The sequence below is a fragment of the Callithrix jacchus genome, chromosome 12 (genome assembly GCF_049354715.1).
Source record: "Callithrix jacchus isolate 240 chromosome 12, calJac240_pri, whole genome shotgun sequence".
NCBI lineage: Eukaryota > Metazoa > Chordata > Mammalia > Primates > Cebidae > Callithrix > Callithrix jacchus.
The window spans coordinates 7,360,416-7,386,049 of NC_133513.1; the positions used below are offsets into that span (position 1 = coordinate 7,360,416).

At 47.5% G+C, this 25,634-nt stretch overlaps 1 protein-coding gene across 1 annotated transcript in view; it reads left to right on the forward strand.

Annotated features, from left to right (window-relative positions):
- The window catches only part of RBFOX1 (RNA binding fox-1 homolog 1), a 2,602,982-nt gene that overhangs the window by 2,018 nt on the left and 2,575,330 nt on the right, over positions 1–25,634 (forward strand).

A 25,634-nucleotide genomic window follows, 5' to 3' on the forward strand; every position in this document is an offset into this window, starting at 1 on the left:
TTTCCCTTCTCTCCCTCCCTGTTTTACGCCGATTCTGCCAAAGACCAGGATACCAGAATGCAGTGAAGCCACCAAGTGTTGTGTAACCTCGGGCATGTGGATCTGGAGCCAGGTGGCTGGGGTTTGCATCCTGGTTCTGTCCCTCCTTAGCTGGCTGACCTGGCACAAGTCACTCACCCTCTCTGAGCCTTAGTGTCTTCAGTGGCAAATGGATCTGCCAACAGGCCCCAATTCATGGGGCTGCTGTTGCTGAGAGGAAGGGAAGCTCGTCTGTAGACGGCACTCAGCATGGTGCCTGGTACAGAGTGTTTGCTCCTTACATGGGACTTAGGACTGAAACTCATGCCTTGGTGTGTGTTTGGAGTGATGTTTAGTTCTGGGGTGCATCACAAGAGACAAGGTTCTTGGCCAGGTGTGGTGGCTCAAGCCAATAATCCCAGCACTTTGAAAGGCCAAGCAGGGAGGATTGCTTGAGCCCAGGAGTTTGAGACCAGCCTGGGAAATGTGGTGAAGCCTCATATCTACCAAAATGAAAAGAAAAAAACAGACCTGAGTATGGTGGTGTGTGCCTGTAGTCCCCACTACTTGGGAGGCTGAGGTGAGAGGATCTCTAGAGCCTGGGAGGTCAAGGCAGCAGTGAGCTGTGATTGTGTCACTGCACCCCAGCCTGGGTGACAAAATATCTCAAGGAAAAGAGAGAGACAGACATACACACACATGGGCCTTAAGCCAGGATCTTCATGTTAAAATGCTGTTTGGAGGTTAAAAAAGATTATATATTGAGAATGAAATATTCAAAAGGCAGAAACCCCACTCAAGTTTTTGGTCCACCAGGGGAAATGGGAATCCCACGATCTGAAGGAAAGAGGAACCAAGTGGAAACCGTCCTTGTTTTCTGAACCTGAATGTGGTACCCTCTTTTCAGGGTGCCTGCATCTGCTCAGTGTGGTGTCCCCTCAAAAAGAGGGAATCTTGATTTTCAAACTTAGGGTTTGTCCCAAAGCCCACTGCTGCTCACAAAGCCTGGCAGCCAGACTGCTCTTCCTTTTTAGTTTCTATGGGAATACTCTCTTTGAAGAACCCAGGAAGCAGTGTCAGGCCGGCGTGAGGATCGGCAGTGATTTCTTTGAGGAGGAGAGTCCGTTTCTTCACTCGTAGGTTATGTCTGAGTGGATCAAGAAGCACACAGTGCCCTTTTATGAGATTTTGTCTGCGTAGACCATTAGCTTGGTAAAAATGTCAAAACCATCCTCGTTCTTTAATAGCAGATTATTTTGTAGTTTTCTCTGCAAGAAGCGGCATGGGCATTCAGATGCTTTTGAGGATAAAATGTTCTTTCTTATCACCAGGTCTGGTGCTCTGCGTGGCTGAGGTTTTAATGTGACTGGGTGTCCCTTGGGGTGGCTCCCAGGCTGTGTTCTTGTCGTTGGGTGGCAAGGGGTTGCTTTCTTTGGTGGTGGCTGGAAGATGTTTCAACAGGTAAATTGGGATCCCAGGAGCCCCCCAGTTCCAAGTTCTGCAGCAGGGCATCTGTTTATGAGGGGCAATTCCCTGCCAATATCAGAAGTGTCACCCCGTTGAGAAGTCTTAGAAAACCTGGCCCTCCCCAAGCCTTTACTGACCCCTTGTGAATGATCCCAGGGTGTGTCTGACCCACAGCTCTTCCCGGAGGGAGAGGAACGTCTCTTCTATGTATTTGGTTATCAACCTTAACCATCAGCTCAGCCTTCCCCAAGCCCAGGCAGCTCGGCAGAGGTCTCTGGGTTGTCAGGCAGAACCGAACATTCAAGGGTAGTAACTCATCGGAGTCCCTGAAGTCCCTGATGGACTCACCAGGTGAAAGCATCCAGTCTAGGGCTGGAAGCAGGTCAGGAAGGTTATTGTCAGCCTGGGCTCCTGTAGAGGTGAATCCACAGTGCAGGTATTTTTCTTCTTGCTGGGGGGAAACCTGGGTTTCTCGGCTTTGGCACAGTCACAGCGTTTGGGGTCAGACGGCTGGTGGTGGCAGTGGGCTGTCCTGCGTGTTGCAGAGTGTTTAGCCCCGTCTCTAGTCTCCATCCTCTAGATACCATCCTCCCCGCCTCAGCTGTGGCTACTCCAAATGTCTCCAGGCGGTTTCAGATGTCTTGGGGTAAGGGAGTGGTGTGTGAGCAAAACCACCCCAGCTGAGAGGCACTGGTCTACACTTGTGAAAATGTTTGAGGGTGAGTGTCCAGCCTGGGTCTCTGCCGTACCCTTAATGAGCAATGTGGCCTTGGGAAATTAATCCTGCTCCAGGGGCCTCAGTGTTCTCATCTATAAAATGGAGAGAATGAGATACAATCTCATAGGAAGGTTATGTGGGATTTACTCATAGCACAATATATGGAAAATGGTAGGCCTAGCATTCATTTATTTAAAGATGGAGTCTCGCTCTGTCACCCAGGCTGGAGTACAGTGGTGCGATCTCTGCTCGTTGCAACCTTCGCCTCCTGGGTTCAAGTGATTCTCCTGCCTCAGCCTCCCGAGTAGCTGGGGTGACAGGTGCATGCCACCACGCCCGGCTAATTTTTGTGTTTGTAGTCGAGATGGCATTTCACCACATTGGCCAGGCTGGTCTCAAACTCCTAACCAGGAGTGCCTCGGCCTCCCTCTTTTTATAGAGAGACCCACTTTCTATAAAATATTAAATTAAAAAAATTAGCAGGGTGCAGCAGCACACACCTATAGTCCCAGCTACCTGGGAGACTGAGATGGAAGGATTGCCTGAGATGGGGAGGTCAGGGCTGCAGTGAGCCATGATCATGCCTCTGGGCTCTAGGCTGGGGCCCAGAGCAAGATTCTGTCTAAAAACATAATTACATCCTTTTGCCTTTTTAAAGACTGACTTAGGCCAGATGCAGTGGCTCATGCCTATAATCCCAGCACTTTGGGAGGCCGAGGTGGGTGGATCACGAGGTCAAGAGATCGAGACCATCCTGGTCACCATGGTGAAACCCCGTCTCTAGTAAAAATACAAAAAATTAGCTGGGCATGTGGCGCATGCCTGTAATCCCAGCTACTCGGGATGCTGAGGCGGGAGAATTGCCTGAACCCAGGAGGTGGTGGTTGCGGTGAGCCGAGATCGTGCCATTGCACTCCAGCCAGGGTAAGAAGAGGGAAACTCCGTCTCTAAAAAAAAAAAAAAAAAAAGACTGACTTTAGCATTACTAATGTGTTTGCACATTTCCTTCCTGCTGCATGGTAGACCTAAGAACCACAACTTTTTCTCTAGGATCCCTTTCCCCTTCTGTCTCTTACATAAATTCTTCTCAAACTCCTGACCAAGGGTGATTCATCCGCCTTGGCCTCCCAAAGTGCTGGGATTACAGGCATGAGCCACTGTGCTGGGGTGGGCATAGCATTGAAACGCAGACAAAGCACGAAATACTTGGGTAATAGCATTTGACAGTTGGGTTCTCCATCCTCCGTCCTCCATCCCCTCATGCACTGGTGAGGTGTGGGGTGGAGTATCCTCCACCTAGACAGCAGAGTGGATTTGGGTGTCGTCTTGCCTTTCTGCACAAGTTCCTTACCGTGTCCCCTGGTTTTTGAGGATCCGTGTCCCCAGGATCCTATGAGGCAGGGACAGGGACAGGCAGGGCATGTGGCCCTCCTAGTTCTCTCCCATGTTGAGGACTTGCAGAGCCAGCTCCCCAAGACAGGGTGTTTGGACCAACATTTTGGGTTTCCATTTGAGCACAGCTGGACTACACAGGCTGAAGCTCTCTGCCGAGATACAGATATTTCCCTGGCAACGATCTTTCAAGCCAACACGAGGACACAGCCACCCGCTGGAACACAGTGTGTCTGCCGTGGCGCTCTTGTAATTAAGGAGGCAGCTCCTGAGGAATGCGGTGCCTAAGTGGGAAATGGTGGGACGTTCTTGCATCCTCCACTGGCTGAAAGTGCTGCGCAGGTTGGTGGAGGGTCCGAGAAGGAAGAAGACACGGAGCGCATTCCTGTTAGCCGTGACGGAGAGGGGTGGGTATGCACTGGACATTTCAAGCTTCTCCAGAGAAGCAAGTCTCTCTGTGCTGGGAGGACTTGTGGAGTGGGCGGTGTATGGTGATGGGCTTTAATTATTTCAGAAATATTTAACCGCAGGACCAGCAGGCTGGATCTTGATTTGTGTTTCTCAGCTGGAAAGACTTTGTACCATAGGCAAATGTCTTCTCAGTTCTTTTTTGAGATGGAGTCTCTGATGCTAGGCTGGAGTACAGTGGCGCAATCTCAGCTCACTGCAGCCTCCACCTCCAGGGTTCAAGCGATGCGATTCTCCTGCCTCAGCCTCCCGAGTAGCTGGGACTACAGGTGTGCACCACCACACCCGGCTAATATTTTGTATTTTTAATAGAGACGGGGTTTCACCATGTTGGCCAGGATGGTCTTGATTTCTTGACCTCGTGATCTGCCCGCCTCAGCCTCCCAAAATGCTGGGATTACAGGTGTGAGCCACCGTGCCCAGCCAATTCTTTTAAGTTCATTAAGGTGGTCATTATTCTTTCGGTGGCCTCTGGAATGTGACACAGAACTCAAGGGACAGGAAGGAGATGAGCTGGAGGCTGGGACTGGGTCCTTGCCAGGGATGCTGGTGACTCACATGGCAGTGTTGGAGAGGTGTGGAGTCTGGTGCCTGATTTGGGGGAATGTTTGTGAGTTACATTCCAAAGGACTTACAGATCCGTCAGGTACTGGAGGTGAAGGGTCAAGTTTGACCTAAGGGCTGACAACGTCAGTCAAGAAGAGGAAGTTGATGTTGGACTCATTGGCTGGGGTTGCTCTGGGACCCAGGGGCGATGTGTGCCAGGACAGATGGGTCTGGGGCTAGGAGGGCAGGTTTTGGCTGGAGATTCGGGCTTGGGAGGCATCATGACTGCAATTGCCTGGGGTGAGAGTGGAGACAGACAAGATGGGGGTTTTGCTCTAAGCCCAGGGAATCCACCTCCCAGGTTCGAGCCATTGTCCTGCCCCAGCCTCCCGAGTAGCTGGGAATGCAGGCGTGTGCCACCGTGCCCAACTAATTTTTGTAGTTTTAATAGAGATGAGGTTTTGCCATGTTGGCCAGGCCGTTCTCAAACTTCTGACCTCAAGTGATCTGCCCACCTTGGCCTCCCAAAGTGCTGGGATTATAGGCATGAGCCACTGCGCCTGGCCATTTAAAAGTATTACTTTTTATGAAATAGCTTCAAATATATTTTACTGTACATTAGAAAAATCAATCATGATTTGAAAACTTTATCAAAATCCAATTAAATGTCAATTAACCATTTAATTGTGGATAGGTGAGGAGAATATTTTGGCCAAAACATATTAAAGCAATTACCACTTACACAAATAATCTATCTTTTAATGTTTTAGTTGAATTAAACAATATTTTATATTCTGGCCAGGTGCAGTGGCTCATGCCTGTAATCCCAGCACTTTGGGAAGCTGAGGCTGGTGGATCACTTAAGGTCAGAAGTTTGAGACCAGTCTGTTCAACATGGTGAAACCTGGTCTTTACTAAAAATACAAAAATTAGCTGGGTGTGGTGGCACACGCCTGTAATCCCAGCTGCTTGGGAGGCTGAGGTAGGAGCATCATTTGAACCCAGGAGGCAGAGATTGCAGTGAGCCGAGATCGCACCACTGCACTGCAGCCTCGGCAGAAGAGCGAGACTCCGTCTGAAAAAAATAAATATTCTGAATTTTATTTTTAATAGTTTTTGTAATGAGAATGTATTGTTTTTTGGAGTTTTTGAATTTACTGGATTGACCAAAAATTATGTACAGGAGAGTGTACCACACGATGTGATAGAAATATGCATGCATTACAAAGTGACTAAATCAGGCTAAATAACATGTATCACGTCCCGAACTTTTTGTGTGGTGAGAAAGCTTAAAAACAATCTACTGTCTTATGATTTCCAAGTATATGATAGATTTTCATTAGCTGTAGGTACCACGTTGGCCCATGGATCTCTTGAACTGACTCTTCCTCTCTAAAAATGACACTCTGTGTCCTTTGACTGCCATCTGGTTACTTGCCTACCCCGGCAGCCATCATTCTACTCTGCGTCTGTGAATTCAACTTTTTATTTATTTATTTAGAGACAGTCTTATTCTGTTGCCCAGGCTGTAGTGCAGGGGTGTGATCTTGGGCCACTGCAGCCGTGGCCTCCAAAGTTCAACTGATCCTCCCATCTTGGCCTCCCATGTACCCTGGGACTACAGGCATGCACCGCCATGCTCAACTAATTTTTGCACTTTTTATATAGATGGGGTCTTGGTATGTTGCCCAGGCTTGAACTCCTGGGCTCAAGCAGTCTGCTTGTCTTAGTCTCCAAAGTGCTGGGATTACAGGCATGAACCACCATGCCGGGCCATGTTTGACTTTTTTAGATTCCATATGTAAGTGAGCTCATGTGTTTGTCTTTCTGTGCTTGGCTTGTTTCACTTAACACAATATCCTCCAGGCTCATCCATGTTGTCAATGGCAGGATTTCCTTCTTTTTGAAGACTGAATAGTATTCCATTGTGTATGTACACCACATTGTTGCTGGAAGCTTAATGGAGGCCAGTTGCGGGAGGAAGGGGAAAAGATTCACTCTAAGTCTGGACGCTCCAGCACCCACCCAAGATGTGTGCAATGAAATGCATACATCCTTCCTTTCCTTCCTTCTATGACGCTTGCTGTCCTGTTACCACATTGCCTTGGAAAAGAACCGAGTCTTGGTGGAGAGTGCTGCCCTGGCTGTGTCCCTTGGCATGTGATGGCAAAGAATGGTGCTGCTGGGAGACCCTCACCTCTGCACACTGCGGGCTGTTTGCCTTCTCCCTTTCTTCTGAGCAGCTCCTGTGTGCCCGGCGCTGGTCTACAAGATGGATTGGTCCTTGGAGATCACGCTGTAGCACAGGAGACAGGCTCTATAGCCCATGGGCCACAACTGGTCCCCTGCTTGTTCATACAAATAAAGTTTTATTGGAACATGGCCATTTCAGTGCACACTGTCTATGGCTGCTTTCCTGCTACAATGGAGAGTTGAATAGTTGGGACAGAGACTCTATGGCATGCAAAGTTGAACTATTTACCATCTGGCCCTCAAGAGAAAGAAAAAAGAATTCTGATCTGTATACCCTAAGAGTCTTAGGCTAAGAGGACTTTGTATACCCTGATGTCCCAGGGGGCTGTGAGTCCAGCTGCCCTTGAAATGTCACAAGTCTGGGCTAGGGTTGCAGCAGGTTAGTCCCAGTTTTGCAGGTCTTTGGTGTCAGAGGCACGACCCAGGATTTTGAGTGCGGTTTCCTCACCACTGTGGCTGGGCACTGAGCTAGTGTGCTTTCTGATTTTTGCATGGTGAAGAGAAAGGAGGGAGGGAATGGCAACTTGTTGCCCTCTTCTAAATATTTTCCTGAGATGGGTCTCTAGGCAAGGGCTTGGGATCTTACCACTCTGGGGGATGGAGCCCCCAAATTACTAGGGAAAAAGAGAAAGGAAGAATGTGCAAGCACAAGAACTGGCGTTATTGAAATTAACATTTCCCCCAAGTTTTGTAATGTCTAGGCATGCATATTTAAGCATCTGCCTCAAAAGCTCTTGCTAATAACCAGATGGTGCATTTAATTTCCTTTTTTTGTTCTCTGAGCGACATGCAGCTTCCTGCACAGTCCTCCTTTCAGGCAACTGCGCTGAGGTGACGGTCCTTCTGACTGCCAGCACAGATCCTCAGGGCCTCCAAGGGCCCTGTATTCTGGGGGCAGCCTTTTCCCTTCTATTGAGCGCCAGCTGGAAGGGGGCAGGTTGCCCACAGCCTAGCACAGGGCTCCTACCTTAGGTTCTCTAAGGAGTCTGGCTCCCTCTGACCCCCTAGACCTCCCCAGCTGAGGATCAGAGCCCCAGGGCCAGGTGGGGTGGGTCTGAGAGTGCAGCTCTGCAGAGGGGCAGGGCAGGGCCAGGAAAGGCTGCTGGGGGGAGACTCCACAGAGATGGCAGAGTTAGGACAAGAGGGCTGGGTGTGGTGGCTCACACCTGTAATCCCAGTACTTTGGGAGGCTGAGGTGGGTGGATCACCTGAGACCAGGAGTTCGAGACCAGCCTGGCCAATACGTTGAAAGCCCATCTCTACTAAAAATACAAAAATTACCTGGGCGTGGTGGTGGGTGCCTTTAATCCCAGCTACTTGGGAAACTTAGCCAGGAGAATCACTTGAACTTGGGAGACAGAGGTTACAGTGAGCTGAGATTGCGCCACTACACTCCAACCTGGGCGGCAGAGCAAGGCTCTGTCTCAAAACAAACAAACCAAGCTGTGTAGATGGTCCCAATATGTTGCTCAGGCTGGTCCCTTAAGGACCTCAAAGGCACAGAACAGGAAGCTTGGATTTCCAATTCCAAAGGACATAAAGGCAAAGTCACACAGGTTTTTTTTAATTTCTTTTTCCTTTTTGTTTTAAATTATACTTTAAGTTCTAGGGTACATAGCAGAATGCGCAGATTTGTTACATAGGTATACATGTGCCGTGGTGGTTTGCTGCATCCATCCCCCCGGCATCTACATTAGGTATTTCTTCTAATGCTATCGCTCCCCTTGCCCCCCACCCACCGACAGGTCCCTGTGTGTGATGTTCCCCTCCCTGTGCCCATGTGTTCTCACTGTTCAGCACCCACTTAGGATTGAGAACATGCGGTGTTTGGTTTTCTGTCCTTGTGTCAGTTTGCTGAGAATGATGGTTTCCAGCTCCGTCCATGTCCCTGTAAAGGATGTGAACTCATCATTTTTTATGGCTGCATAGTATTCCATGGTGTATATATGCCACATTTTCTTGATCCAGTCTGTCATTGATGGGCATTTGGGTTGGTTCCAAGTCTTTGCTATTGTGAACAGTGCTGCAGTGAACATACGTGTACTTGAAAGTCACACACCTTTAACCTGCTCCAGGTGAGGCTGGGCTTGGTGAATATTCCTTGTTTTCCTTTTCCTCATGTTTCAGGGTGTTGTAGAAACAGGTTCACAGCACTCTGTGCAGCGCCCTGTTTTGATAACCTTTGGGAAGCATGGGGTGCCCTGGTTTCCTTGGCATTGTTACCCCTTCCCTCCTGCCACCCCTGACTGTGCGCCCCACCTTGTCCCTGAGACTACCCTCCTGGAGGGCCCTAACCAGGGCCTGTGTTCTTGTTACTCTTTGCGGAGGAAGACTCTGTGAGTTGAAAACCTGTGGACTTAGGTTGCGAGGTGCGGGTGCCTGGGAAGGGAGGTCTGCACCCATATTGACTGAGCCATTCCGTTTTTTTGTTTTTTTCACTCTGTTCCATGATGTCCTGATAGAGGGGTAAGCCCATGCTTTCTGCCTTTCCTACCTTGGAACTGGGCCAGATGAGAGGGTCTGTGTGGTCTGAATACAACTTCTTAGTTTTGTTCTACTTATTCAAAATACAAACTATTATTTGTTCATTTGTAAAGAATTCGAGCAGTGCAGGCCGGTGCAGTGGCTCACGCCCGTAATCCCAGCACTTTGGGAAGCCAAGGCAGGCAGGCCAGGGGTCCGAGACCAGGCTGGCCAACATAGTAAAACCTTGTCTCTACAAAAAAATACAGAAGTTAGTTAGCTGGGTGTGGTGGTGCACATTTGCAGTTGTAGGTACTTGGGAGGTTGGGGCAAGAGAATTGTTTGAACCCAGAGGAGCAGGTTGTAGTGAGAAAGAGGTTGAGATGAGCCAGGATTGCGCCACTGCACTCCAGCCTGGGCAATCAAGTGAGACTGTGTCTCAAAAAAAAAAAGAGCTAAAGCAATGCACTTGTGTAGAAAACAAAAAACAAAACTTCCTCTTCATCTGCTTTTCTTGATTTTGCTTCTCAGTGGTGACCCTGGGGAGGGTTGGGGTAGAATGTACAGGGTTGTTACATAGATATGCCTGTGCCGTGGTGGTTGGCTGCACCTGTCACCCCGTCATCTAGGTTTGAAGCCCCACTTCATTATGTATTTGTCCTAATGCTCTCCCTCCCCTCACCCCCCCACCACAGGTCCCCAGTGTGTGATGTTCCCCTCCCTGAGTCCATGTGTTCTCAGTGTTCACTGCCCACTTATGAGCGAGAACATGGGGTATTTGATTTTCCCTTCCTGTCCACACCGTTTCTCTGTGCACACAAGCACGTGTTTGCACGTAAATGTTTATTGTAATATTTAAACATATAAAAATGAAATAATGCTGTATTTATTCTTTGGGAAAGCCTGCTCTTCAGGCAGCGTGTCTCCGATGTCACCTCACGTTGGAGCCTGGGCAGCACCTTCTCCTCCCGGCAGTCATTCTGACGTGCGGATGCTCCATGCTTCACTTAGCCAGCCCTGCACCCAGAAGTGTTTGGATGGTTTCTGCCTCTTCCCAATTGTAGATGGTGTTCTGATGAATTTCCTCACACACGGCACTTGGCGCTCCATGCCTGCATTTCTATGAGATGGTCCTGGAGGTGGGCTGTTTAGGTCAGAGGGGGATCTGTGCTACATTTGCATCCTGTGTGAAATTCCATTCCAGTCATCCAGCTCCCCAGGCATTCACATGGTGCACTCCTGTGTAGGCATCAGCTTCCACAGATGATGGCATGACCTCCCCTCCCTCCCTCCTTCCCTCCTTCCCTCCCTCCCTCCCTCCCTCCCTCCCTCCCTCCCTCCCTCCCTTCCTTCCTTCCTTCTTACCTTTTCCTTTCTTTCTTTTTCTTCTTCATTCTTTTTTTTTTGACACAGAGTCTTGCTCCGTGGCTCAGGCTAGAGTGCAGTGGTGCAATAGGTGACTGCAACCTCTGCCTCCAGGGTTCAAGTGATTCTGCCTCAGCCTCCCGAGTAGCTGGGACCTACAGGCATGCACCACCACACCCGACTCATTTTTGTATTTTTAGTAGAGACAGGGTTTCACCATGTTGGCCAGGCTGGTCCCAAATTCCTGACCTCGTGACCTGCCCACCTCGGCCTCCCAAAGCGTTGGGATTACAGGCGTGAGCCACCGCTCCTGGCCTCACCTCTCTTTCTTTTACTCAGACCAGTCTGCACTGTGGCGTCCTGGGGGTCCGTCCCCGACCCACTTGCCTGCTGACAGGGACTCCGGGGTCTGAGTTTGGGCAGACTGCCTCACTCTGGAGAAGTTTGCTTTCTCAAACGTTCCCGGCAATGGACTGCAAATCCCAAGGCCTGCTGTGTTTGCCTCCTTCTGGCCTCAGTTTCCTCAAAAGTGAAATGGGGATGATATGATGCTACTGTCTGCATCCTAGAGCTGGCATGAGGGGTCAGTGAGCTCACTGTTGAGAGCCCGTTCACAGCACCGGCCTTGCGTATAGTTAGAACCTGCGGGGCAGGGCTCTCGCCGATGATGCGTTGTTGATTGCTATTGCTAAACTGTGGCTTTACTGGGGCAGTGTCTTTAGTGCTGAGCCCAGAGCCACCCCTAGTGCTTGCTGTGTTTCTAGAGTGATTGAGTGGCAGGGTCAGAGAGTGGGGCAATGGCAACGGAAGCAGAGGAAAGAAGTGAGGCTTATTTTTTTCTTTTGAGACATTGTCTTGCTTTATTGCCAGAGTGGAGTGCAGTGGCATGATCTTGACTCACTGCAACCTCTGTTCCTGGGTTCAAGCAATTCTCGTGCCTCAGCCTCCCGAGTAGCTGGGATTCCAGGCATGTGCCACCATGTCTGGCTAATGTTTTCATGTTTAGTAGAGATGGGGTTTCACCCTGTTGACCAGGATGGTCTTGAACTCATGACCTCATGCTCTGCCTGCCTGGGCCTCCCAAAGTGTTGGGATTACAGGTGTGAGCCACTGCACCTGGCCAAGAAGTGGGGCTTCTAATAGGTCCTGAACCGATGAGCTTTGAGATGAAGCCCTCTTGCCAAGGTCCGGGTCTATGCTTTGTATTTTGGTCCTGAGACTGGAAGCTGGGCCTGGCTGTAGCCCTGTTGGCTGGGGAGGTGCTGGTCAGCATCTGCTTCATTAGGACACTTCCAAGCCCACCTTAGACCAGGATGCCAGGTGACCCCCCGTTTACTCTGAGCCCACACAGAGGACAGGGAAGTGTGGAAGGGTGGGAATCCTCATCCCAGCCCTTGATTCTGCAAGGCATATGGGTTTGTGCAGGTGTGTGAGCTCGGGCATGACTTCTCTGTGAATTTCCAGCCTCGAGGTTGTGTTTATGCAGGGTTAGGCTTGCCAGGTAAAATACAGGAGGTCCAATTAAGCATGAATTTCTCACTAACCTTTTTTTTTTGGTGCAAATATATCTCATACAATATTTGGTACCAATTTACCCTAAGAAATGATTTGTTGTTTATCTGACATTCAAGTTTAACTGGCATCCTGTCTTTTCACTTGCTAAGTATGACAGTCCTGTGTAGGGGTCATCAGTGCCTTTGTGAGTACCACATGGAGGACTCTCTCCAAGGGTCTGTAAGTGCCAGGGTAGAGATGGACAGACAAGACCCTCTTGGGCTGCTTCAGTGGCCCCTGGAGGCTGTGGGGTTGGACCCTCCAGTCCCAGGGACTTGGGCAGCACTGTTCAGCACCTGCCTGCTCCTGTCTCCTCCGTGGGGGCTGACTTCCCTGTCGTCTCTCTCCAAATACGGTGGCCAGAGCTATCCCATTCACCCCCATCTGGAGCGCCGCCGCCCAGCCAGACGAGATGGCAAACAGTGCGCAGATGGCTGCAAAGCTTTCCCCAGCTCCTTCTGCAAGGGGCCTGCAGATGAAACGGAAGCCCTCATCCTCACTTCCTCCCCCTTCCAGAAAACCCAGGCAACAGCCACCTCTGAATGTTGCTTTGGAAGCTACTCCCTGCTGGTGATGAAACCACCCCAAACAAATGAAGCACTGCGTTTGCACCGTAAACTTGTTCACATGCACGCAGCCAGTTGTCTTGAATCCACCTGTGTGTCTGATTGGATTCATCAGGGTGAGGGGTTCTCCTCTGAGGTGCTTGCAAAGAGCTGCTTAATTTTCATCCGAAAGACTCTAGAAATCAGGCCCAGCTTTGAAGGAAGGGCCCTTCTCCCCCTTTAGCAAATTCTGTGTTATTCTTTTTTTTTTCTTTGTGAGACTGATTTTCACTCTTGTCCAGGCTGGAGAACAATGGTGCAAGCTTTGTTTACTGCAGGCTTCGCCTCCTGGGTTCAAGTGATTATCCTGCCTCAGCCTCCTGAGTAGCTGGGATTGCAGGCACCTGCTACCATGCCTGGCTAATTTTTTTGTATTTTTAGTAGAGAGGGAGTTTCACCATGTTGGCCAGGATGGTCTAGAACTCCTGACCTCAGGTGATCCACCCACCTCAGCCTCCCAGAGTGCTGAGATTACAGGCATGAGCCACCATGCCTGGACAGAATTCTGTCATTCTGGGTACTTATTGTGACTTAAAGCATCCAGGATATCTGTCCCAAATATCCTGAGCCGGAGGGCACATGTGTGTACAGCTGGCTTAGAGGTTGTCAAGAGGCATGTTGAATTTGGCCTCTGAGTCCATGGCAGCCTCAGGTGGGAAATATCACTAAGGAGCCCTACCGTGTGCTTTTTGGAGATAATTTCTATTTAGTCATTTACTGAATCTGTTACAGATAGGGTCTCAATTTCATGCAAGCCCTCTCCGAGGTGGGAGCTGTGATTATCCACACCTTCACGTGTTCTCTCTGGTCTCTTTCAGGCTCTTGTACTTCCTTTGTTCTTTCCTGCCACAGGGCCTTTGCACCTCCTGTTCTTTCTGCCTGGAAAGATTTTTTGTCTCCCTGCTGCTTCACCTGTTCACTGTCTCATCTGACAGCGGAGTCACCACACCCTCAGGGACGCTTGGCTACCTGACTCTGTCACAGCAACCCCATTATCTACTCTTATAACACCAGGTGCCCCTGGTAGACACTAGCCCAGCTACAGCTTCCTATTTCTGGGCATGTGATCCTTCCCCTTCAAGACTGTGGTTGCTGTGAACGCTAGGGCCATGCCTGTTCCTGATTCTCATCTGTGTCTCTTGTATTTAGCAAATGCTCACCTAGAATTTCATTAATGAATGAAGGCACACCCATTTTGCAGATGAGAAAGTTGAGGCTTTCTCATTCTATAATTTGTCAGTATTAGATAGTGACGGTTTGAAGCCACCTGGCTGGTTGCTGGGTGCACACTCTTAACCGCTTCACTGTGGTTCTTCTCTCACTGTAGTTCTCCGACAGCAGGAGTGAGAGACAAGTTTAGGACAGCCGTAACCAGAATCCCAGGGATTATCCTAGAAGATGGCATCAGGAAGGTACTTGCTTATGGCCTTCTCCCTGTGTTGCATAAAATGCTCAGTTTTTCGGACTTGCATCTAGTAAAGACCTTAGTGGTGTTTGAAGCAGTCGTCAGTAGGAAAGGATGGATGTGTATACTTTTTAAAAAATGTCTGTATCATACTTATCTTGTGGTCTGCCATGCCCCCTGATTTTCTTCAGCTTCAGTTATGCAATGTTAACACTTCTTCTCTTGACTGCCTCTCTCTTACCTGTTTAGTTTCTTTTCTGTGTTCAAGATTGCTTAGAGTTTCCCTCATTACCACAGCCTGCGTCCCACCTGCATCCCCCACTCAACTTGTTTTAGATTTTGTCAGCAGCTGTTCCAGCCTTTAGAGAGGGTTGGATTGAAGGAAAGCCTTGAAAAAGAGGATGTGTGATGAGAGGTGTAGACACCTAGTGGGCAGGCAGTCACCAGGGATAATTCAAAGCCAGGAAGGAGAGCTGATGTGGAGGACTGGAAGTGTCTTTGAGCGGAAGGTCTTGTGCAGGTGGAGGGGAAAGGGTGAGGCTTTTGGGGTGAACTGCAGGTATTTGGTAAGATCCCTGTCCCCATGACTGGGGGAAACTTGATAAACAGACTTATGTTATGGAGGGATTAAAGAAGCCCTGGATGTGCCTGCCCAGCATGGCGGTAACATGACACAGCCAGGTTACTGATTATTGGTTGCCCAGCTGCCATCAGCTCAATGTCTTCAGTTAGTTACAGTTGTAATTTGCATTCTTTATCAATGCAAGTCTTGACTTTCCTAGTCAGTGGTGTTCTGAGAGTGGTGACTAAGGCCGACACCAACCACAATGATGAGTATTACAGAGGCAAGCCCCCTTGCCCACCTACCTGCAGATTATGAGAACTGAAATCATTCAGTTCTTTGGAGGACTCCAAATAAATGCTCAAGTCCATCTGTCCATCCGTCTGTCCATCCGTTCATCCGTCTGTCCATCCATCCATCCACCCACCCATCCATCGATCCATCCATCCATCCAGGCATGCATCCATCCATTCCAACCATCCATCCAGGCATGCATCCATTCATCTATCAGCCTACTTACCAACCCACCCATCTATCTGTCCTCTCACCAACCCATTTATCCATCCACTTACTCATGCATCTATCTACCCATTCAATCATCCACCCATCTACTCACCCGCCCATCCATTTATCTATCTCTCCACCCACCCACCCATCCATTTATCTATCCCTCCACCCACCCACCCATCCATTTCTTTACCCACTCAACCATACCTTCACCAACTCAACCATCCATTCATCCACCTGCCCACCCACCCATCTATCCATCCACCCATCTGTCCATCTACCTATTCATCCATCTGCGTGTACTTCTGTTTATTTATTCCACAAAGACTTGTTAAGCACCTACTAGATTCTGGGGAGGGGGGTGCCTGCTCCAGTAGCTGAGAGCACAGTCTCTGGAATATGATTCCCTGGGCTCAGACCAAGCTGCCTCCTAGCTAGCTGCTTGAGTAAATAACAGAAACTGTGCTTTGATTTTCTTATCTGAAAATTGGCTATTAATAGCTCCTACTCTTGCAGATATAGTGAGGATTAAATAAGATGTCACATTAAAAGTGCATCATTGACACTCAATAGACATTAGGTTTTACCATTTATTATTCTTGGGAGATGCTGCAGATAACATGGTAAGCATAAGAAAGACACATGTTTGAACAAATAGTGACATGCAGGTAGTAAATTCTGCAGTAGGAGAAGTGGGGAGAGCCACAGAGAGGGGCTAGCCCAATCCTGGAGGCTCACAAAAATGTTCCCCGTGGAATTGCTGCTTTCTGAGATACTGGATGGGTATCCGTTGGAGACTCCAGACAGGATGTGACCAAGTTAGCCAGGGAAAAATTGGGTCCTGGTACCCATGGCAGAGTTGAATGATCCAGTCTTTCTGTCTCTAGCTGGAAGTCCACCAGATCTGGGAAGGTCCTGTTCAGGGAGGGGGCTGACAGTGACCATGACCCTCTCCCATCCTCACATGTTCTCTGTGTGTCTGCAAAGCCCCTGTCTCAGTCTCCTCTTCTGGAAAGTGGGATTGGAAACCATATCTGCTTCCCTCCCAGGACTGCTAGGAAGAAAAGATTAGATGGAAAGTGACAGCTCTTTGAAAATGAGAACATTCCACCCTTTGGATGCAAAGGGTTCTTTTCTGCTTGTGATGTTTCCTAATCTGTGAAATAATACTGCACCTCAAAACTGTATATTAAAAAAAATAGCAAAGTAATCCTAGCACTTTGAGAGGCCGAGGTGAGTGGATCACTTGAGGCCAGGAGTTTGAGACCAGCCTGGCCAATATGCGAAACCCCATCTCTACTAAAAATACAAAACTTAGCCAGGTGTGGTAGCGTCCGCCAGTAGTCCCGGCTACTCAGTTGACTGAGGCACAAAAATCGCTTGAGCTTGAGAGGCAGAGGTTGCAGTGAGCCGAGATTGCAGCACTGCACACCAGCCTGGGCAACAGAGTGAGACTCTGTCTCCAAAAAAAAAAAAAAAAGAAAAGTTAACACTTCCTTCATCTCTCCCATGGGGGAGGCAATTTGTCAAAGACTGTGGTTGCATTTTACACACAGGGAAATCTGAGGAAGGTGTGGAAACCAGACCAGGACTCTGGACTCCAGGCTCCTGGGAGCCACTTTGGGTTCTTTCTACAGGGTTGCTTTGTAAACAACAACAACAAAAACAAAATAGGGCCGGGCGCGGTGGCTCATGCCTGTAATCCCAGCACTTTGGGAGGCTGAGACGGGTGGATCACGAGGTCAAGAGATCGAGACCATCCTGGTCAACAGGGTGAAACCCCCGTCTCTACTAAAAATACAAAAAATTAGCTGGGCATGGTGGCGCGTGCCTGTAATCCCAGCTACTTGGGAGGCTGAGGCAGGAGAATTGCCTGAACCCAGGAGGTGGAGGTTGCGGTGAGCCGAGATCGCGCCATGGCACTCCAGCCTGGGTAACAAGAGTGAAACTCCATCTCAAAAAAAAAAAAAAAAAAGCCTGGACCTAAATATTCACAAGGGATCTTAGGCAACATCTGCAAACAAAAGTGAGTGATGAGTGGAATCTGTCATCTACTAAAACAGCTCCAGAGTTGAAGCAAGTGGAAATATCTCTAGAGACAAGAGATTTCGGCAGGTTTTGCTGGTTACAAGCTGTAAGAACCTGGGCAGGTTTACCTCTCTGAGCTTCGGTGACCTTGTAAAATAGGATGCATTGCACTAAACGTGTAGGAGGAATCCCACCTCCTCTTCTGCACAAGGCTGGTTTCTTCCCATCCTCTTCCTTGTTCCGCCTCTTTCCTTTTCTCCAAGAGATGAATACATTTGGACCCAGTAGGGACCTGTGTTTGCAAAAGCGCCCAGGTGATTCTCATGCAGCCAGCCTGGCTCTGGCTCTAAGTTCTTGGGCACCTTTGAAGGCATATTTAATAATGAGGAAGGTCGCTGTGTGTTAAAGGCATGATTCATCTTCCATTCCTTTCTTACAGGAAGCAAAGTGCATGGGTCACCTGAGCTGGGAGAGTCCCCAGTGTCAGCCTCCCTCACCCTTCCCTCCCTCCTCATTCCTGGTGTGTTGAATTCTTGGACTCTGCACCAAGCCAGGAGGTGGTAGATCTCAAAAAAAAAAAAAAAAAAAAAAAAAAAAAAATCATTATTTTGGAAATGGGATCAAGAGATTTGTTTGCTTGTTTAAGATAGGGTCTAACTCTGTTTCCCAGGCTGGAGTGCAGTAGTGTGATCTTGGCTCATTGCAGCCTTGACCTTCTGGGCTCAGGTGATCCTCAAACCTCAGCCTCCTGAGTAGCTGGGACTGTAGGTACACACCACCACACCTGGCTAATTTTTCTTTTTTCTTTTTTTTTTTGTAGAGATGAGGTTTCACCATGTTGCCCAGGCTGGTCTCAAACTCCTGGGCTCAAGCAGTCCTCCACCCACCTTGGCCTCCCAAAGGACTAGGATTACAGGCATGAGCTGCTGTGCCCAGCTGAGGTTTTTTTTTTTTTTTTTTTTAAATCATGAAAAATTTTCAATATACGTAAAAGTAGAGAGATTAATTTAATGAGCTATCATATACCCATCACGTAAGTTTAAAAACTATTAATGTTTGCAATATTTATTTTTTTTCTGAACTGTTTTAAAAATGGTTTACAGTAGTTATGGAATTGCGTCCTGAGACCCACCCCTACATAATTTACTTGCCCTCTAAAAACATGAGGACGTTTTTATATGATCATTGTCATGCCTAACAAAATTACCAGTAATTCCTTAATATCAAGTTTACATTCACATGTCTTGTCCTCAAAATGTCAATTGTGATTGTTTTTTCTTTGAGCAAAGATAATAAGATCTCAAGATTTAATGACAGATATTCCATGTTAGCCCTGATGTCTAAGCCCTGTGGTGCACAATGGCTTTACTTGAAAGTCTCAGGCCTGGTGTGGTGGCTCACACTTGTAATCCCAGCACTCTGGGAGGCTGAGGTGGGTGGATCACTTGAGGTCAGGAGTTCAAGACCATCCTGGCCAACATGGTGAAACCCCGTCTCTACTAAAAATACAAAAATTAGCCAAGCGAGGTGGCAGGCTCCTGCAGTCCGAACTACGCGGGAGGCTGAGGCAGGAGAATTGCTTGAACCTGGGAGGGGGAGGTTGCAGTGAGCCAAGATCGTGCCACTGCACTCCAGCCTGGGTAACAGAGCAAGACTCTGTCTCAAAAAAAGAAGAGACAGTCTTGACTGTGGTCTCATAATGAAAGGGCGCTCCGTTTCCCGTCTGGCTCCTGCTCCTTAATGTTAGCGCCCTCTGGTGGGGAGGGGGGGTTGACCTTCAGAGCAGAGGTCGAGCATTTCCAGGGCTGGCTTTGATCCCAATAACGCCCGTCGACACGAATGAATGCTTCCCTTGCAGGTTATTCTAAGCACTGGAAGTCATGCCTGTGGAGCAGCCTCATGATGCCTGAGACAGTAGTGAATATTTATAGGTTTTTCCTAGTGTCTCTTTTTAATGTTTTCCTTAGTTCCATATTTCTGTAACCCTTAGGAACATCAGAATCAGGTGTGTGGGTGCTTATTAAATAGACCAGTTCCTGGAGCTCACTCCCAGAGAGTGTGGTGGTTAGGGGCTCAGCTAGGACTTATGTTTGCAAAAGCTCTCAGCTGATTCTCTTGTACACAGCCTGGCTCTGGCTCTGGGAACTGGGTTAGGACTGAGTCTTCGGTGCTACTCTGCTGAAACTTTGAGATGGACTCTGACTCCATGTTACATGGTGTTCTCTTGTATTCAGGTCTGTTTTTCCCCTGGATTGTGAACTCCTTGACATCTGGGTCTTCTCAGCTCGTGAGCTGAGCTCTCGGTGGGTGCTCAGTGGAACAGGTGCTGAATGGAGTCAGGCTCTAGGGAGGCCAGTATGTGTTGGCGAGTGAGAGACAAAAGTCATTTTAAAAAGAATCTCTGTGCCCTTCAAGTGTGTTTGCTACGAGTTAATGTGATTTACTCTACTGGACGCCACTGTAGTTGAAGTGGGAGGTCTTCCCCTGAAGTGGAGCCAGGGTATGGATCGGCAGAGCTGCCAAAAGCTCTCTGGGGATGTGTTTCCAGGTCACCCTCAGTTGATTGAAGTCAGTTTTTCACTCCCCTTTAATACCATGTGGCAGCCATTCTGACTTCTCCTGCAGAGTGGGTATGATCAGATCTTCTCTAAAAGTGTAAGTGAGGAGGCCAGGCCGGGTGGCTCACACCTGTAATCTTATCACTTGAGAGGCTGAGGTGGGTGGATCACTTGAGGCAGGAGTTGGAGACCAGTCTGACCAACACAGAGAAACCTTGTCTCTACTAAAAATACAAAAATTAGTTGGGCGTGGTGGTGCGTGCCTGTGATCCCAGCTCTCAGGAGGCCGAGGCAGGAGAATCGCTTGAACCCAGGAGGTGGAGGTTGCATTGAGCTGAGGTTGCACTCTTGCACTCCAGCCTGAGTGACAGTGCAAGACTCTGTCTCAAAAAAAAAAGAAAAAGAAAAAAAGCATATGCAAGGAAACAGGGATAGAGCTTGGGGATAGAGATCCTTCATCTACTGAACAAAAACCACGGGATACTAATGATGGAGGAACAAGCATCATTCTGTTTCCACTAAGTCAACCATGCATGAGACGGGGACTTGGTGTCTGAGAGAAGAGCCTCTTTTAAGGTCTTCAACCTTGATGAAACCATTTCTGAATTCCTCATACACATATAATCAGTGCCATGAGTGGTACTGATTGGATAATCTTATTGTCATTTCCGGTGCTAGGAAGGAAAATACATGTACGACCAACTTCCTTGAGGATTCTTTCTTGTGCATCAGGATGTCTCAGACTCCTGCCCTTAGAACACCTGTTAAGAGAATCATCGGGGATGCTAGCTCTGGATACAGATCCCAGGCTCCCACTCTTTAGAATTAGAATCCCTGGGGTTGGAACCACAAAATGAAATGACATTTCAACAAGTTTGCCATCACGCAGGAGACAATATGTAAGTTTTTGGATAAATATGATATGAAGTAGATTAAAAAAGAATGACTTGATTATTTTAAATGATGTGTTTTGAAAAATTCAATGAATACAGAAAAGGCTGGGTGCCGTGGTTCACACTTGTGATCTCAGCACTTTGGGAGGCCAAGGTGGGTGCATCATTTGAGGTCAGGAGTTCAAGACCAGCCTGGCCAACATGGTGAAACCCCATCTGTACTTAAAATACAAAAATTAGCCAGGTGGTAGTGGTGCACACCTGTAATCCCAGTCACTCAGGAGGCTGAGGCAGGAGAATCGCTTAAGCCTGGGAGGCGGAGGTTTGGTTAGCTGAGGTCTTGCCACTGCATTCATGTCTGGGTGACAGAGTGAGACTCTGTCTCAAAAAAAGTTTAATGAATACAGAAAAGAACAAAAAGGGAGAGAAATCACCCCAATTCTAACCACCCAAAGAAATGAACTTCCTTAATATTAAGTGAACAGCATTCCTGGCTTTGTACAGATACAAAGATGGCTAGAGACATGAACACACAAAATGGGATTTTAAAAACAAGAAGTCGCAAATTTGGTGCTAGGTAAATTTATCTGAAGAAAAAGAAATGGAAGTGAAACTGAAGAAACTGCTCGACTCGCATAAAGCTAGCTTTGCCTCACCAAAAATCTGTTTCCAAAACATTTGACTAAGAAATCAGAGACGATGAAGAATATTAAAGTGTTTTATGTATATGTAAAAGTCTTTTCAGCTTATTGATCGGCTCATGAATGATTTGTACAATCACTGCAAGTAAAGTCATTGCAAAATCTTTAATCCTTTTGCTTTTTGCCGGCACCGACACTGGCCTTTGCAGCCTCTCACCTTCACCTGTCCTTGTATTCCTTCTGCTGCTTTCTTGAGGTCGTCTTCTCATGCCAGCCATGTCTCACAAGGCTATGTTTGGGTCAGTTTTTCTCTGCACAACTCAAGGAACCAGAGAGCATGCCAAAGCCCATGGTTTGAACATCACCAAAATGGGTTATGAGTCCAAATATCAATATGATGATGACCTCCATTGTGGTCTTGTACATTTTGTTGCTTTCCTGGGATGAAGGACATTGGTGACCATTTGTTTCCTCTGGAGCAGTTGGTTGGTCATGAACTTTCTGGTCCAGATAGTTACTGTGTCATTCATGATGGTGATTCATCCTCAGGTGCTTCAGGAGGAAAACAAACAAGAAGTTACATATTGAAAACCACATATTTCGCTGGGCACAGTGGCTCACGCCTGTAATCCTGGCACTTTGGGAGGCCGAGGCTGTGGATCACGAGGTCAGGAGTTTGAGACCAGCCTGGCCAACATGGTGAAACCCCGCCTCTACCAAAAATACAAGAATTAGCTGGGCATGGTGGCGTGCACGTGTAGTCCTAGCTACCTGGAAGGCTGAGGCAGGAGAATCGCTTAAACCTGGGAGGTAGAGGTTGCAGTGAACCAAGATCAAGCCCCTGCACTCCAGCCTGGCAACAGAGTGAGACTCTGTCTCAAACAAACAAACAAGCAAACAAAAAAACCCCCAAAACCAAAAATGAAACAAACCCACAAGTTTCAATTTCAGACCTGATTCATTGACTTAATAAGGGATATTAGCACTTCTACTCGCTACAATCCCTCCCATTACCTCTGCTCGCTAGTTACTTCTAGGTTGTTCTGTGTTGTTAAAGTCAACCATCTTTTCTTTCTGTTTTATTTATTTATTTATTTATTTATTTTTGAGATGGAGTTTCTCTCTTGTTACCCAGGCTGGAGTGCAATGGCGCGATCTCGGCTCACCGCAACCTCCGCCTCCTGGGTTCAGGCAGTTCTCCTGCCTCAGCCTCCTGAGTAGCTGGGATTACAGGCATGCGCCACCATGCCCAGCTAATTTTTTTAAATTTATTTTTATTTTTAGTAGAGACGGGGTTTCACCATGTTGACCAGGATGGTCTCGATCTCTTGACCTCGTGATCCACCCGCCTCAGCCTCCCAAAGTGCTGGGATTACAGACGTGTCTGTTTTATTTTTAAATGGATTCACCTCTCATCACTGGCCATTCCATTCACAAGTTGCTTATTTTTTAATTTCTTGGCTGACTAAGTTTTATTATGAAGGCCTTTTTTTTTAAAGGAGAACTCAGAAACACTGTGTTCTCTAAGTTCTGGAGCATGTGATAGTGTCTTTTGCCTAATTTGGCTGGGAGATAATGTAGCTGGCTGTGAAATTCTTGGGTTATACTCTGTTTCTTTTAGAAATTGCAGGCACCCATCCACTGACTTCTTTTGTGGTTTCTCTGACCCGCTTTCCTTAGCCTCTTCCATCTTGTTGTCTTTTTCTTACTCAGTGGTTTCTTCATGAAGAGGCCGTGTGCTGTATTCCATGAGATAGTTCATACTCAAAGAAGACTTCTTTTATACTGTGTTGATAATTTCTCTGGGAGTCACTGTCTTGCTTTACAAACTGCCTTCAGTTTGTAATAAATACTGCAGAAGAGAAACACATACCGTATTTTGAGACATCAGGGAAGGGAGGAACCACTTTATTAATATCTGGGGTTAGCAGGGAAGGCTTAGTTAAGAGGTAACATTTGAATGAAGCCTTGAAATAAGGAAAGGATTTGGACATACAGTAATGGGGAGAGAATAGAAGCAAGGCATGATGGTTAATTTTATGTATCAATTTGACCTGGTTATAGGGTGCCCAGATATTTGGTTATACATTATTCTGGATGTGTCTGTGAGGGTATTCTGGATAAGGTTAACATTTAATTGGTAGACTGAATAAAGAAGATTGTCCTCCCCAATGTGGGTGAGACTTATCCAGTCCGCCGAAGGCCTGAATAAAACAAAAAGTCAGAATAACAGAGAATTTGCTCTCCGTAGCTGATTATATTTGAGCTAGGATATCAATCTTCTCCTGCCTTTAGATGTGGACTCGAATTGAAACTATGCTATTGGCTGTCCTGGGTCTCCAGCTTGCTGGCTGCAGACTCTGGGACTCCTTAGCCTCCATAAAACCATGTGAGCCATCCCTTACAACAAATCAGTCTCTCCCTTTCTCTCCAAATAGCTCTATTTCTATCTCTGCGCTCTTTCTGTGGAGAATCTACACTGATACACAAGGTTATCTTAGAGAAAAGGACGACTCAAGGAAAAGCATGGAGGCAGAAAAGTGCAAAGAGGGGTTGGGGAGACTGGGGTCCTGATGGAGAGTTTGGATTTCACTTTGTGTAGCATGAGGAATCCTTGGCAGTATTCAAGAGGTAAAAATTGTATTTGTGGGAAAATATCAGAGCATGCAAAAAAAAAAACCACCAAAAACCAATCACTCCATTTTAATGCCAGTGAAGGACGCATCCGAAGGATGGACCTGGGACGAGGTTTGGAAGATAGTTGGGGCCGTATCTGAAGGATCTTTAATTCTAGGCTGAATCTGAACTTAGCTTGCTGGGGAGTGGGAGATCATTAAAATCTTTCAGCTCCACTCAAGAGATGGTTTTGCTGACAATGGCAGGGTGATGGTGGTGGTGGTGATGGTGGTGATAGTGGTGGTGGTGGTGATGGTGATGGTGGTGGTGGTGGTGATGGTGGTGGTGGTGGAGGGGAACTGGTGGCATGAAGTCTAACTGGGCTTCTGCAATTCTAGCCCAGAAAGGTGGGAATTGGGCTTTAAATAGAATCATACAGATCTGGGAATCAGCTGCATGGAGGAGGTGGTTGCAGGTGATGAGGTGGGTCAGAGAGAAAGTCTGGTAGAAGGAGAAAAGATACTGGGCTGATACAGAAATAATTGCTATTTTTGCTGTTATTTTTAATGGCAAAACCCATAATTACTTTTGCGCCAACCTAATAGGATGCAAGCTTCAGAGACATCTGCATTGAAGGGGTTGATGAATATCAACAACATTTGTGAATACAGGAAAGGAGGGGAGGTAATGACTTGAGGGCATAGCAGGGATAATCAGGGTTTCTCTTATTAGCATGTGGAGACTTAAGCATGATCATATGTTAAACGCCTGGCACACACATCATGCAAAATATGTGTGAGTCAGATGATGAGTGAACGTGGTGAGTCATGGGAGTTCCAAGGGAATGGGTGATAAAGGGAGGTCTCGGCTGGGCACGGTGGCTCACGTCTGTAATCCCAGCACTTTGGGAGGCTGAGGTGTGTGGATCATGAGGTCAAGAGATCGAGATCATCCTGGTCAACATGGTGAAATCCCGTCTCTACTAAAAGTACAAAAAATTAGCTGGGCATGGTGGCACGTGCCTGTAATCCCAGCTACTCAGGAGGCTGAGGCAGGAGAATTGCCTGAACCCAGGAGGCAGAGGTTGCGGTGAGCCAAGATCGCGCCATTGCACTCCAGCCTGGGTAACAAGAGCGAAACTCCATCTCAAAAAAAAAAATAAAAATAAAAAAGTTCTTGGGTCAAGGGTAAAATGAAAACAAAGCAGAAAATGTCACAGAAATGTTCCTACTGATGAAAGACCACCAACTGTCCTTTTCAGGGGATTGTTCTTTATTCTGAGATCATGCATATCTATTAAAATATTTTTGAGAATGATGTTCTCCAGATTCATCCATGTCCCTGCAAACGACATGAACTCATCATTTTTGATTGCTGCATAATATTCCATGGTGTATATGATAGCCTGGGGAGAAATGCCAAATGTGGGGGAAGGGGAGGAAGGCAGCAAAACACACTGCCATGTGTGTACCTATGCAAATGTCTTGCATGTTCTGAACATGTACCCCAAAACCTAAAATGCAATTAAAAAAAAAAAAGAAAAGGATGAAGTATGCAACTTCTCCCAAAATTAAA